Source organism: Haemaphysalis longicornis, unplaced genomic scaffold, assembly GCF_048455015.1.
Source record: "Haemaphysalis longicornis isolate Haplotype H1 unplaced genomic scaffold, Haemaphysalis longicornis Haplotype H1 scaffold_13, whole genome shotgun sequence".
NCBI classification, from domain to species: domain Eukaryota; kingdom Metazoa; phylum Arthropoda; class Arachnida; order Ixodida; family Ixodidae; genus Haemaphysalis; species Haemaphysalis longicornis.
In genome coordinates this window covers 54,330,761-54,336,149 of record NW_027526233.1, presented here as the reverse complement: position 1 = coordinate 54,336,149, position 5,389 = coordinate 54,330,761, and the positions used below count along the sequence as shown (strand labels likewise).

Below are 5,389 nucleotides of genomic sequence, written 5' to 3'. Positions count from 1 at the left end.
CTTTCTAAACACAAAGGATTCCCTGCAGTCCAATCAAAGAACAGCACTTTCCCTTTCGTGAACTTCCCATTGGCTGCAGACGAAATGTCCGGCCCGTGTTCCTTCCGGCCAATTATACGATGCACAACCGCCTCTCTCAAGGCGATCATTCGTCGCTTGCGGTCTTGCACGGTCCTTGCCTCATTCTTCGTAATTCACAGGGTCACCTCCACTGCAATGATCCTCCGCAATGTGGCGCGCTTTTCCATTGTGGTGAAACATCACGCCACCATCACACCACCTGCGAAGGCATCATAACACACACGTGCGTGCGCTGGCATTGTCGGCCACGTAGCCCCGCGCGATCCGTTGGGATATCGTATGTCCACGGCCGCTCGCACGAATTCCTCGCAGAGCGAAAACACTTCATGTGATGCCAGGTTCAGCGTGGTTCGGCTCTGATGTCCGCCTCGTGGTCGCCGCCGCTTGGCCGAGCAGGGTGCAATGTAGAGGCAATGATGAAACCGCACATTCTTCAAGTGGTTGCGGAGGTTTTCGAACCCAACACCTCCCCTCCAACTGTGTTGCACTGCATTTTAGGCATGCAACACACACACACCACATACAACCACGGGTTCACAAATAGCCCTCGGCTTGTCACGTGAGGCACTGTTCACGGCTTGCACCCCATTGACCCTGCCTCGCGCATGCAATGACAAAGCATACATGCGCCCTTTGCCTTGCTTTCCGTTTATGCGTCATCGTTGGAAGTCACCAACCGCGACATGGCGTCGGCATTAGCGTTTAGAAGCCCCTTTTTGTGCTCGACTACCAGGTTATACTTCTGTAGCGCCAACGCCCAGCGTGTCAGCCTTGCGCTCTGCGGTGTGGTCAAGGTTAGGAATTTGAGCGGGTTGTGATCAGTGATCACCCTGACTCTGGCCCCAAAAAGCCATGCCTCCAACTTCGACAGAGCCCAAATGATCGCATAAGCTTCCTTCTCGATTGTGGCTCATCGAGTCTGCGCCGGGCTAAGCTTTTTGCTTAAAAAAGCGATAGGGCACTCTTTGCCTTCGTTATCCTGCTGTGCTAGGCACGCACCAATTGCGTAATCGGATGCGTCCGTGGCGAGGATAAATTCTTTCCCCGGATCTGGGGCTTGCAGCGCGGACGCCTGCACTAGGCAATCTTTGACCTGGTCAAAAGCTTCCTGCGCCTGTGTATCCCAAGGTAATTTCTGCGGAATACGTCGGCCAGTCAAGTTGGTTAGGGGCAAAACGACTTTGGAGTACTCAGGCACGTAGTCTCTATAGTAATTTGCCAAACCTAGGAAACTACGAAGTTGCCGCTTCGTTTCGGGAGCTGGAATCTCCTTAATCGCTCGGACCTTCTCTGGATCAGTCCCGTGCCGGCCTGAACCCACAATATGACCCAAGAATTTGACTTCTTGTTGTGCAAAGCGGCATTTGCTTACGTTAAGCTTCAGCCCTGCCTTGTCCAGCGATGAAAGCACTTTGTCCAAGTGTTCGAGGTGCTCCTCCCAGCTCTCTGAGTAGATTGCTACATCATCAATGTATGCGCAAGCGTACTGCCTATGCGGCGCTAGTATACCATTGATGCCTCTCTGATATGTGCTGGCAGCATTCTTCAGGCCGAAGGGCATCACTTTCCATGCGTACTGGCCCGACGGAGCGGTAAATGCAGTGCACAACTGCGCGTCCTCATCCAGGGGTATTTGCCAGTAGCCCCTGAACATGTCTAGCAGCGTTATGTACTTTGCGTTCGCTACCTGGCATAAGAGATCTGTCGGCACGCTCATGGGAAATGCGTCTGCCTCTGTTATTTCGTTGAGCTTCCTGTAATCGCAGCAGGTGCGAATGCCGCCGTCCTTCTTTGATACACAAACTAGTGGATACGACGCGTGCGGACTTTCGACAGGGTATATTAACCCCCAATCCCGGAGTTCATCCACCTGCCTTTCCACTTCGTGCACTAACGCCATCGGTACCCTGTAAGGATATGCGCGCCGCGGTTGCTCCCCTGCTTTGATTTTGATCCGGTGGACACCCACTCTGCAGGTTCTTAGTTTGTTTGCGAACACCCTCGAATGCCTCGTGATTAAGTCTCGCAGCTGCTTTTGCTGAACACACTCCAAATGCGCGATGTCATCTGGATGTAGCGTTGCCTGCACCTGTGTCCTAGACGGTATGACCGGAACGTCTCCAAATTCTTGGTCGCCCTCAAATAGTACTCCTACTGCGATTACTCGGGTGTGGTAGGAACGAAGCTTGTTAGCGTGAACAGCTCTGCGCGATCCATCCTCGAGCTCGATCATGTAGCTGTACGGTCGCAGTTTCTCGATAACAGTGACCCGTCCCTTCCACTTTGCCATTAGCTTGCCTTCTCCGTCCTTCTCGAGCCATAGTACTTGGTCCCTTGCAACAAACTGTTTGTCCGTGGCCCTCAAGTTATAGCGTCCCACGTACTCCCTCTGAGTGGCCTCGCTCTGTCGAGCGGCTATCTCGCTAGCTTCTTTCAAGCTATTTCTAAGCCTAGAAAGGTATTCTGCTGCTGGTATACCCAGTGATTCGGGTACAACCCAGTCTCCGGACCAAGCCTTTTCGAGAATGGAGAGAGGTCCATGCGGCACCCGTCCATACATTAGCTCGAACGGTGACCGCCCTGTAGTGGCGTGCGGAACCTCACGATAGGCCCATAGCAAGAAAGGAATCATCCTATCCCACTCGCGTCCATGTTCGCTGACTATGTGGAAAAGCATCCTTTTGAACGTGGCGTTCCAGCGTTCCACCAGCCCGTTGCTTTGAGGATGATCGGGTGTGGAAAACCTGGGTGTGGCTCCCAACCTCTGCAACATCTCTTGCGTTAGCCTCGACGTAAAGTTGGTGCCCTGATCCGAGCAAATTGTCTCCGGTACTCTATGCCGAGAAAATATCTGCAGTAACGCGTCACAAGTAGCTTTTGCCGTTAGTGATCTAAGGCACACTACTTCCGGCCATCTGGTGTGCAAATCTACCACGCAAAGGGCATAGCGATGACCCCTAGCAGAAGGAGGGTCCAGGGGGCCGATGCAGTCCATATTTACCGTCTGAAACGGCGCACTGGGCCTGGCCAAGGGCGTTATCGGAACCCTATCCTTCTGCCTCGCGGGAGATTTCACCTGGCATTCGTGACACGATCTACAGTACTCCTTTACATCCTGAGACACCCGCGGCCAGTAGAATGAGCTTTTAACCCGCTGAAGCGTTTTGCGCTCGCCTAAATGTCCCGCCCATGGGGAATCGTGAGCCATTTTTAGCACTTCTGTGTGCCTGTGCGACGGTAGCACCAGCTGTTTGCACGCGCGACCCGCGACGGACTCCTGGTGATACAATAACTCGTCCTGAACGAGCATGCCATGCGTTCCGGCCTTTGCCTGCGCCCAAGCATCCCGCAATGCCGGGTCTGCCATTTGAGCCTCGCGGAACTCCTCTCGTTTGCTTTTAACCGGCTCAGGGGCCTCGCTGCTGCCCTCGGTTATTAGAACACATGTAGTCGCCGGTTGCTCCTCGCATGTCTCGCCTGCCTCCTCAGCTGCGGCTCCGGTTTCTTTGGCTGTTGGCCGCTCATCTGGCACCCCGTTTGGAAACGCTCTTTCCTCGAGAGGTTGTGCGTAATCGTTGGGCGTGATGAGTGCATCGGTCCCCTCGAGTAGCTTGTCCGTGAGTGCACAAAGCACGGCCGCCTGACCCGCTTCGGATCCTACGTACGGACTTCCTTCGGACGCTGTCAGCGGGACATAGGTCAACTCCGCTATTACTTGTTGCCCGAACGCTTCTGTCAGCTTTATCTGCGAGCCTGTAGGGTCGTAGTTAGGTAAAACAGACTTTCTGATAACGCTCACTTCAGCTCCTGAGTCTACTACCGCGTAAATGGTTGCCCCGAGCTCTTAGACGTAACCGTTGCCAACCCGTGCTGCTTCGGCTGCGTATCTTGCCCAACCCTGTCTGTCGTTCCCACAGTAGACTCGAATGCAGGCCCCATCACTCTCGCGACCACCGGTCTGTTTTCTGGACGCGCTGCTGACCTAGTGCCCTGCTTTGCAACAAAGCCCCTTTGGGGACAATCCCTGGCAAAGTGATCAGTGCTCTTGCATTCAAAACAACGTTTCTTCCATCTCGCGTCCGTGGGACCGTCTGCAAGCGTTTTAGGTTTCTTTTGCCCTTCCTCGACACTTGCCTTCCTTTGCGCAGGCCTGGACCTTTCGCTCTCCTCAAATCTCTCTGCCAGCTTTGCCACGGCACTGGGCGACAAAAACGCATCCTCTTCATTACGAACAACATGCGCCTTCGCCTCAGGGCTCAAACATTGTTTTAAGCGATCCGCGACAACTAGCTCTTGAGTTCTTTGAATGTGCTTGCCTTTGAACTCTCGACATAATAGTCAAAATAGTTTTCCAGGCGCACAGCGAACTGATCCCAGGACTCCTTTTCTCTTCTTTTAGACTCGGAAAACAACCTTTTTGTACTCCGCTGCCGAAAGCCTGAGACCGTCCAGGATGCTAGACTTAAGCTTAGAGAAATTTTTTCTTTCCTCAGCTGTCAGCCTGCACAGCAGTCCACGTGCCCTTTCGCTCAGCTGTGGCAAAACAAGCCCAGCCCACCACTCGCTCGGAACGTCATACCAATAGAGTGTTGCCTCGACGTCCTCAAACCACATTGGCACTAGTGCCTCTTGGTTCGGCTTAGGCGCCACTACACCTTTTAGCAGGCTGGCAAATTTCAGCCGTCTGTCTTCCTCTGGCCTTCCGCCAAGCGCTACGCTGTCACCGTCCTCGTTGGACTCAGCCCCATTACGGGCTCTCAGCCGCTGGCTTTCTAACATCAAGCGCTGCTTCTCTTTTTCCGCCTCAGCAATTTTCAATTGCAGCTGAAGCAGCTCAAGCTGCTGTCCCGACGCCGTATCCGACGTGCCACTACTCTGACCCCCCGCGCCGCTGCCGGTGGCCTCCAACGCCTGCAAGTTTCCTGCCCCGTCCCCGTTCATTTCCGAGTTGTCTTTTTCTCTGTCTCGCAAGTTGTAATGCTTTGTCATTGCTCTGCGCCCGACAGAAAATCAAGAGGTACCCGCCTGAAGTGGCCCTGCTGGGCACTCGTCCTCCTCGGAAATCGGTGACTAGCCTTGCTTCGTTGGCCCGTTGCTGCGGTAGTCAGGTGGAGATGGTTGTCATCAGTCTCGGCCAATGTCGCTGTCCGCTGCCGTCCTCAGCTCAGCCATGCAGATCCTGTCGACTGCGCCAGTCAAGTTCTTCCATGTTCTTCTTTACGTTCGCCTTGCTGGTTGAGCGGCAGATGGATGCCGCTGACATGGGGAATGAAGACGAACTCGTTATCTGCTGGCACCTTGAGGATCA

The 5,389-nt window shown here is 54.0% G+C and overlaps 1 pseudogene; it reads right to left on the bottom strand.

The window, feature by feature from the left end:
* Positions 1-271: 271 nt before the first annotated feature.
* On the bottom strand, positions 272-5,070 carry LOC144163836 (uncharacterized; annotated as a pseudogene).
* Between the last annotated feature and the right edge of the window lie 319 nt (positions 5,071-5,389).